General features: G+C 25.7%; 1 non-coding gene across 1 annotated transcript; it reads left to right on the forward strand.

Moving 5' to 3' along the window:
* Positions 1-10,116: 10,116 nt before the first annotated feature.
* Positions 10,117-10,196, forward strand: TRNAL-UAG (transfer RNA leucine (anticodon UAG)). The gene has a single exon. It is a non-coding gene; the product is annotated as a tRNA-Leu (tRNA).
* The last annotated feature ends 625 nt before the right edge of the window (positions 10,197-10,821 follow it).

Genomic DNA, 10,821 nt, shown 5'->3' on the forward strand with positions numbered 1-10,821 from the left:
CGTTAAAAATAACGTCAAAACAAGTTAAGTTTCTTTATTTGATTAAACACAAAGTTTAAGAAATAGAAAAATGAAATTTTAAATATTATGATCTGATTTTTAAAATGTATGTAGTACTTTAAACTTTGTGTCTTAAACTAGCCCATATAAAATATAGAAATCGGATGGCTTACTAAATATAGAAAAGAGACGTCATTTTTTAAATTGATTAAAAAGGAAAGTAAGACACTTCAATTTCTTTTTTTTTCTTCAATATTTTTTGCTATTTGTTGCCCCTTTTCACTTTGTTGTTTGATACTTTATCGTCATTCTCTTCATGCAACCCTTCTCCCGAATAACTTAACTTTTTGAACCGTAAATCTATTGGAGATAGTCTCTCTACGTTACAAAGATAAAATTAAGATATGCATACATCTTAACTTTCTTAATTTTAACATTACATTTTTAGTTTCAACATTACATTAAATATGTTGTTGTTTGCATATAATTTGGAGCAAATCGTAGCAACTTTGGTGACATGCAACTTCACAAAATCAGCAAAGTTTGTACAATTTTTTCCAAGTACTTGTCATTACATACTATATACAGTATTGTGATACACAATTTTGGTATACATGAGAGGTCTGAGTATACCATGTACATCAAAAACATTACAAGATTTGACATTTTATGTGTTGTTACTTTCACACTCTCTCTTTCTAACCCACTGTTTAGGGTATCAGAGACTCAGATACAGACAGATAGCCAATCCAACAGAGACCCCTTTCCTCCATTCAGAATTCTCTCGTATTTATATATATATATATGCACAATTTTCAAGGGATTCAAAAATAGTGTGTGAATTATGGAATTCAACATCTTAAAAGACAGGACTTTATATAAATTACCTGAAACCATTTGACTTGACATAAAATTTAATAAATAATTTTATAGAATGTGTAATATTAAAAAATAAGTTGATAAAATCAAGAGATAAGATAAAATTTATATGATTTCTATTAAGGTCAATGGAATTGTATATCAAATTATTAGTCCAATAATTATTTATTTTGAGGTTTAGGTTTAAGCGTACGTGTTGTTTCATGGGTTAAAAATTTGTTAGTTGATTAGTAAGTTGTTTTTAAATACATTCTATAGTCTAGTTAACAAGTTAATTATTTAAATACATACTAAAATTTAACAAGATACATAAACAAATTTACTTGCCTTCACTCTCTTATAGATCTGGTATCTCATATACATGTGAATCAGACCAGGTACATAAATATACATGTGAGTAGGTGTAATTCGCATGTAAAAAACATAAATATCTCACTCGTCTCCCTAACCATCTCAATCACCTTCCTTCCCAGACTCCATCTCGCTCGACTCTTTTTCTATTTTGGTGTATTTGATAGTAAAAATACATGAATAATAATAAAAAGGATAACGCTAAATAATCAGAATATTTGATCAAAAATTTTTAAAATGATAATATATTTTTTAATTTTAAAATAAGCTCATTCTTTTCACTTTTTAATCAAAAGATATTAATATCAAGAGTATCAAAAATATTTTTAAAAATAAAATAATATAAATAAAATATTATTCGAATTTTTTATTTTATTTTATAATAAGAAATAGAATGAGACAGATAGAAAAAGATGGAAGGGTGACCCAATGTCTCGATTTCTGCTCCAAAAGGGTACGCGGTAAACGAGGGTCCTCTTTCTCTTTTATTTGCCTTTTTTCAAATTCAAAAGCTTAATGGACCCATTCCTTATAATTTACACTTATACTTTTTGTCTTCGAATATGTAAGAAAAATGTCGTTTTTTTTTGGTTAAGATCGAATTCATAGACGTTTGATGACTAAAGAATATAAGAACTTTAGAGAGAATGAGATGAGAGATCTAGAGAGAGAAAGAGAAAAATCAATATTTCGTGGTAGCATCTCGTGAGTAAATTTCCACGACGGTGGGATATATATATATATATATATATATATATATATATATATATATATATATATATATATATTAATAAATCAGAGTATTTTAGGTTAAAGAGAATAAATGGAGAATAAATAGTACAGCCTAAACATTAATATATGACAGTACATCAAATATTAATCAGACTCCACAACCTAATATTTTTATTGTCTCTAATCATTATATTAAAAATAGTTATTTTTATATTATTTAACTTTTTGTAAATTATTAAAGTACTAAGTGATTTTTGTAATTATTCTTTTAGAAAATATTTACTATCACATTTATTTATAAAAATTTCTTTGAAATTTTTAAAAGGTAAATTGAAAAAAATATGAAACGGCTGGAGCAATAATATTTGTTGATTTTTATTTGTGTTTTTCTTATCTATGGAGCAAATAGCAACCATTATTCAACCACTCCTCTGACTTACTTGCATGCCCTCATTAAATTCTACATGTACCTAATCACCTCCCCCTCTTTTGTGGTATAAAAAATAGTCCGTGTATTTTTATTTGTTATGTTATGTTTAATTAAATTATATTAATTTGATATTTTAAAATAAAAGTTTAAAAAATTATAAATTGTATGAAAAATATTATAAATTATAATTTTTTAAATATCAATATGATTAGAAAATACATCTCAAAATATTAATCAAAGTTCTTAAAATTTAACTCTAAAAATAGAAATTATAACAAATAATAATGGACGGAGAGATATGTTTTATATACTCTCACTGTCCGGTATTGTTTGTCATGGTTTTCATTTATACAGTCAAACTTTAAGAACTTTGACTAATATTTTAAGATATATTTTTTCATCATATAGATATGTAAAAGATTGCAATTTATAGTACTTTAGATATAGTTTTTGAATATCTAGATGTTTTTAAAAAAAATTAAATTAATATAATCTAATTTAACTAGTCAATTTGACTTTTGAAAAGGACAACGTGACAAATAAAAATGTACAAAGGAAGTAATTATTACCCAATGAAAGAATATTTAAGGCAAAAGTTAGTAGTGGATGATGTCGTATCTTTTCTAAATCATACATAAATTTCGATTTTAATTTTTGGATATTAAAAAATTTTGAATTTGAAAAAACCCTCCATTATAGTTATGTCCATCAATGGAGTAGTGAATATATAAATCAAAAATCTCGATTTCAAATTTTGAATGTGAAAAAGAAATCGAGTAATTATAGTTATGTCCATTAATGGAATAAAAAAAGTCCATAAATATACAAATTAAAAATATTGATTTTGAGTGTAAATATGAAAAAGTCTTTAATAAGAAAGAATTCCTCCATTATAGTTTGTGCCCATCAATTGAAGGTGAATACATAATATATTTATCTCAAAAACATAATATAATTGTCAAACTTAAGGTGTATTATTACCCTTTAATTTTATTTGTAATTATTTAATTTTCTAAAATGTGTTAGAAGTAAAAAAAAAAAAATACAAAATGATGGGTCCAAATTCTATAATATTATTCAATAAGAACATAAGACTTAAATTCACATTTCCGAAAAATGTGAATTTAATTAGTATAAACAACATCATTTGGACCTTTACCGTTACAAGTGTAGAATATTAAATACTGTGTTAAAAGATTTAAATATCTTTTAAAAAAACATATAACTATACGAGAGAATTATTTTTTCTGTCTCAATTTATAGTACGTTAAATGGATGCATGATTTGGCTACATGTAGCCTTCACCTTGTCTTCTTTGATTCATAATTAAAACACCGTTTTTAGTGAATTTGTCAGTTGTATTTAATATTTTATTTCCTTCGTTTGAAATTGTTTTTCATGTTACGCTTATCGAAAGTCAATTTTGACTAATTTATAAATGTAAATTAGATTATATTAATTTGATAGTTTAAACAAAAAAAAATAGATATTCTAAAACTATATGAAAAGTACAATAAATTACTAATTTTTACATATTAATATGATGAACATCTTAAAATATTAGTCAAAGTTTTTATAGTTTGACTCTAAAAATAAAAACAAATAATAACGAACGAAGGAAACACGGTTTATGTTATTTTATTTACCAACTTGATTGGCTGACATAATTAATGAGTCATATATTAGTAAACTAAAATCTAATTGTGTGTGTGTTTAATTTTTTTTTTTAATTTAACAGCAATTAATTATCTCAGCTTGGAATGTCTTTTTTTACTGACTACACTGACTTAGCTAATTGAGCACTGATAATTATGTACTCTAATAACTAGGTCAATTAGTTTTACGTTTCTATCCCATCCCATAGCTGTAGAAAAAAATGTTTTGAATTATATATGTTGGGCTTTTTATTGTATATTTATTTTTTTTACAACAAAAAAAAAGGATTTAGAATATCTTTCAAATCGATATTTTGAGAGGTTTTCACATAGATTAAAATGAAAAGTGAGAAATTGATAATTGATCATATATTATATAAATGCATTTTCGATCGCTCGATAATTGTGTAAGTAAATATGCTTGATCATACACTATCTCAAAATGAAATAAAATTTATTTAATATAAAATTTAAATATATTATTTTAATTATTTTTAAATATTATACATGATAATTGTATAAGTAAAATATGCTTGATCACACACTATGTCAAAATGAAATAAAATTTATTTAATATAAAATTTAAATATATTATTTTAAATATTATGCATGCGTAAATTAGGATAGAAAAAATAGCTTACTTGATTCGTTTTAATTCTTTTCGGTTTTACTTTCTTTTTAGATATATTTGGATGAAATTATGACTTATAAATCAAAAGTTAAAAGTTAAAAATTCTAACTTATTTTAACCTAAAAAAAGTCCTTAGTAAGTATATCTTTTTATATCTGAACACTACGAAATACTTCAAAAGTTAATTTACCCTTGAAACACCTAAAATACGCCAATTCAAACACACACTTAGTTCGTTTTTCATTTTTCTTCTTTTACAACTCTTAGTTTCAACTTTCCATATCACATGCTTAAGAGAACAAAATTAAAACAATATTTTTCTTACATTCAGATTTTTACATATCTTTCAATTCAAAACAACAATATCGAAAAAAATCTCATTTGTTTTCTTCTACTCCATATTAAGTCGAAAACGAGATAAATAAATTAAAACAAAGAGAACCGTGATGGTGAATTCTGGTAGGGTTAGAGTGTGGCCATAGTTTTTGTCCTCTTCAACTTCAAACTCTTCTAATTTTTTTATTTTTTTTTTACTATATGCTTATAATCCCCCAAATCATTCTTTTCATCATCACACACTTTATATTTTTTTCTCCCTAAAACAAAGGCGTAAGTTTTGGGGGAAATAAAATTAAAAAAAAATCAAGATATCATAAAGGGAGTTTTTCTTTTGTGGGGAATGTTGTCTGGCTCGAGGAAATCTTCAATCTTGATTAATTTTAATTTTTTTTAACATGTTTTTTAATAGTAATTACTATGTTGTTACATAGATCTATACAATATTTATGATAGATCTACGAATTTTTTATCATATTGTTTGAGTATCGTCGGACCAGGCTTCATTCCCCTCAAAGATTATTACTATCGCAAAATTAAATTCAGATCTTTTTTGAACATAAGGTAAGTACTCTTTTAATAGGTTTTTCATGTATTATGCAAATTTTATCGGAAATAATCATTTTAATTTTGAGATAATAATGAGGTCTGAATATCATATATTGTTAATTTGGGGCAATTTGTAATTCTTTTATGTGACTTAAAATAACTTGTGTTGCATTTGTAGTTTTTTTTTTTTTTGGTTGATTGGTGTAATGATAAGGATCTTGACTTTAGTGATTTTTTTTTTCAGATTCTCAAATTTTTTTCATCATTACAACTTTTATTTTTTTGTTGATACTATGTTGTTTCATTTTGTCAGTAAATAAAAAGACATATACTTTTGTTCATCATTGTGTTATGATTGTGGCCATTTTTTTTCTTCAGATCTGTTCAAAACCCTTTTATTCTTTTGGTTTTCTAAGGTTTTTCTCAACTCTCTTTCTCTCACACAAACAACACAATTTTAGGTGATTGCTCCGTATTGTTTCGTAATGTAATATATTGTTTACATGAATATAAGGTAAGAAATTCAATTACATTATATTGTTCTGTATTATTAAATGTTACATATCAACAATTTAAATAATAAATCTACGACAACACTAATATATTGTTGAAATAACATAACCTTTTAATATAAGCATTACTATATATTACTAGATCTGACCATTTTGTTCTGATAATATCAAGATTATGCATACTGTATTCTCGAGTTTAGTTTTCAATATTGGGGAAACTAAACTCACTTTAGGAATATTCTTACTCATCTCCACGTTAAACATATAATTAATAAGGATATGGTAAAATACTTATTTGCACTGGATGTTTATAGTCGAACCAAGCCAACTTACTATGGATAAGTTTTTTTCTACCATAAAAAATGGGAGTTAATTTAATTCTAAGATAGAATTTGTGCATTTTTCATATTTGTCTTCCACGCCGAATGTCTAGAGATAGATTCAGGATTTAAATTGATGTGTTTAACCTTTTAAGGTCATAGTATTGAAATTTTGTAGGTTTAGTTGAACATATTGATCAAAGGCTTGCATCATTTCGTATATTATATATACGAGGTCAAAATTAATTGTATTATATAGTGAACACTATACTGAATATGTTATTGTTGTTGTTTGATGTATTTGAATGCTAGCTACTTCTAGCCACATTGTATAGGAAAAAGTACTAGCTGGAGATTTTTATTTTTTTTTGGTTTGAATATGTTTAATATTTTGGTGATTGTTCTTTTTATACTAATATTTTTTTTTAACTTTTTTAATTTGCAAATAGGACTAGGTTTGATTGTTCTTGTTGCTATTAGATTTGAAATGTTTGTTTTTATATAGACCTGCAGGCTGCAGAAGCTAACACCACCTTTAGGTTACCCCTGTCTTTTAAGAATTTAGAAAACTTAGATTTCTCAAGTAAAAAAGTATGTTGGACTTTGACCATAAATTTTCGAATATTTATTTAATCATAAATTTTAGACGCATTTGAAAATTTAATCTATAAGTATATTCAAATTCTCAAAAATTGATTCACAAAATTTGTGTTTTTTGGACTTTCACTCACAGTGTTGTTTTAATACTTTTTTAATAAAATGCATGTTCAAATATAACTTCAAATTTATGATTTTTCTAGTGATTATGGAAGTGTTGCATATCATCCATATAAAGATTTAAGTTATAACACAAAGGAGCTTAAAAATGCCATTTTCGGTTAATATTTTGGTTCAAAAAGACTATTGAGCTCAATACTTTCACTATAAATGTATTTTTTTAACCAAAGTATGAACGGCAAGAGCATTTTTGAGTCAAATTACGACTCGTTTTTATCTAAAACTAATTATTCTGTTAGATTTTGATTAAATATTTGATCTCTTATCTATGAGAAAGGAACCCTTTGCAGCCTTAGAAAGTTGTTGGGATCTTTTGTCAAAGGGATCTGTTGCTTCAGTTTCAATTAATGTATTTCAATCCAAAAAACTTTTAGATAAATTTAATAACATCACTCAATTTCATTTTTAACATATCTAATTTCAACTTAACCCGTTCATTTGACTATCTTAATGACAATTCTAACTACTTTGTCAAAAATTTTGAATGATAGTATAGCAACACCCAAAATGTATAGTGTTGGACTTTGACTTGTAAAGACTTTGAAAGTGGAAATTAACCTTAGCTTTTTTCTTAAAGTGCAGACACACTTGATATTTTTGTCATTTTTATAGATTTATTTTGGGTTAATTAATTTTGGTACTATTGTTTCATCCGTTGATAAATATAATTTATCGTGGTACTAATTACTAATCATGATATAGCTGATTTTTTAAGATTTCACCGACAACAAATATAAATCGTATTGAGTGAATATTATATCAAAAGAGTCAAAACATCTAAAGAAGCTCATATCTAAAATTTGAGATTGTTTATAGGAGATCTGAGCTGGTTGGAATTGACAATAAATAAAACAATTCAGCTCGTTGAGGAAAATGAATTGTTGTATCTAGCAATGTATAAATGTTGAATAAAAATTGTATTTAAGAAAAAATATACATCTCTTATACTTAGTTATACATTATATAAATATAAACATCTCTAAGAAGCTCATATATCTAAAATGTGAGATTGTTTACAGGAAACCTAAGCTGGTCGAAATTGGAAAAAAAAATAACAATTCAGCTTGTTGAGGAAGATGAAATTGATCTAACATTGTATAAATATTGTATAAAAATGTATAAGAATTTATATACACACTTGTTATACTTAGTTATACATCATATAAGTATAAATATATACTCTTTCACTTATAAAATATCAATAAATTACAGATACGCGCTTCTATTTATAAAGCTAAAAAAATTTACCTTGCGATGCATTGTAAGATACCCTATTTTTTTAAGCAAGCAATATTTGTATATACATATATAATCTTAATGTATCGATCAGTAGTCGAAAAATTACCCAAATTTCTCATGTTTCCTAACTTACGTAGATAACGGACTAGTTTAAATCGATACATCCAAAATCAAAGACAATATAAATTAATTCAGATAAATTATTAGACCGACTCATATTGACAGCTCGTAAGTAGCCAACTTGTGCATGACAACCCTATATGGTCCTACAACTACAATTAATGGAATTACTTTGTCTTATATTTTTGTTTGCTTCCAAAACAAACATAAACTAGTACGTTATTCATTTCAAATTTTCATGTATCGAACTAAATGATTTGTAAGTATTAGGGTGAAAATACTTAATTCTATATAATTATATAAAATCAAAATTTATTTTATTCTTTCAAAAATTAACCCAGTAATTAGCACTCTTTATATATATATCTATAAAGTCTTTACGATATTGGTTCTAATGACACTTAACTAATGTCGGTAAGACTTTAGCACTCTTCATTAATATCAATATTTATTGTTGCTAAAAATTGTTTGTTGTAGCGTCAACACTTTCATGTGCTAATATTTCAGCTGTAATATATAGGGATGTTCGTGGTTCGGTTTGGATCAGTTATTGGCTAAAATCAAAATCAAACGAATCTAATTGATTTTTTAAATTTCTAAAATCAAACCAAACCAAATGAAAAACATAATTGTTGGTTTGGTTATGATCGGTTTGGTTTAGTTTTTTTTGTTTTTTTCAGTTTGAAAGTAAGTTTTTTTAAGGACATACACATCTTGATAAACCACAAAAACCTAATACCTGAACAATCTACACGAAAGCTACTGTCGGTTCAATTAAACAATTTTAAAGTTATAATTACACAAATAAACTGAGTCAATTAAGAGAAAATATGACTATCTTATGTGGGGTATAAAATAAAGGATTTTGATGGACTTGCACTTAGGATTGTAATAGTTGGGCTAAAACTTAAGTGTTGGGCTTGAAAAATGGTAAAGTTGAAGACTTAAGTTGATTCAAATTTAATAAAATATTTTTACTTTATTTATGAATAATATATTAATAATTATAAATTTTATTTATTTAATTTATCGGCTCGATTTGGTTATTTTTACGATTGTTTATTAGTAACCAAATCAAATTAAATATCAATTTTTTAATCGGTCCAATTTGAATTGCTATTCAATTGATTTTTTAATCACAACTCTGAACAACCCTAGTAATATATTTGGGTGATAATCACCCAACATTTATAAAGAGCATGGTTAAAATCCTATCTTAAAAGATTTGTGAGTTCAGAACTCATAATTTAAAATTATATATAGTTTCTACTTGTAAAAATGGTCAGCTATAATTCATGACTTGTTGAAAATTTGAGAAGGAGATGACATTTTTTTATATCATTCAAATATTTTCTTGAATATAAGTAAGGCAATAATTCTTCTTTGTTCCAGCAATTTGACTAATAAATTCTCTAAAAAACAGGTATGGAGAGTATTCTTCTTTACTTCTATAAGTTGTTTCTTCTTTTGTTATTTGCTTTTTTTTTTCTGAAAAAACAACAACAAATATATTGGCAATTTTCATATTTTAAATATTTTTAGTTTGGTATATCAATATTACATTATTTGATTTGATTAATCATATGACAGTTTGGCCGAGTGGTCTAAGGCGCCAGATTTAGGCTCTGGTCCGAAAGGGCGTGGGTTCAAATCCCACAGCTGTCATTTTATTTTAGTTTTTAAAGAGAAAGGAAAAAACACAATTTGGGTTTTAATTACCATCTTATAGATAAATTTTTTGAAAAAATATATATCAAATATTCACTCAAAGGAGAAACTACATAATTAAACATATTTCACTACCTTGTACATTATTATTATTATTTATACTTCAAATATTATGTACTTATCTCTAATTCAGAGTTTTCTATCATAAATTGAGAACGATACACCTAAATACATGAATATTTGCTATCAGATATACTAAAATAGGGAGAGAGGCGAGTGAGATTTGTTATGTATTTTCCATACACGTGGATCACACTACATAACACTATACACACATATATGTATGTATATGATGTGATTTGCAGGTATATGACATACACGATACATAGGAAAGTGGCGAATGAGGTGACAGAGGCGAGCGAGATTCATTCAATGTACCAGATACATGTGATTCCACTTGAATAAAGTGTATCTAGAACAAATTACACCTAATTTTGACCCATGTATCGCGAGATACATGTATCTAAATGTATTTGAAAGCACCAAAATCTGGTAAGATACGTAGTATTGCAAATTAAAGTGTATCTAAGTAATTAACCTCTAAAATAGTGAGATTTATGAA

Source organism: Solanum lycopersicum, chromosome 10 (genome assembly GCF_036512215.1).
Source record: "Solanum lycopersicum chromosome 10, SLM_r2.1".
NCBI lineage: Eukaryota > Viridiplantae > Streptophyta > Magnoliopsida > Solanales > Solanaceae > Solanum > Solanum lycopersicum.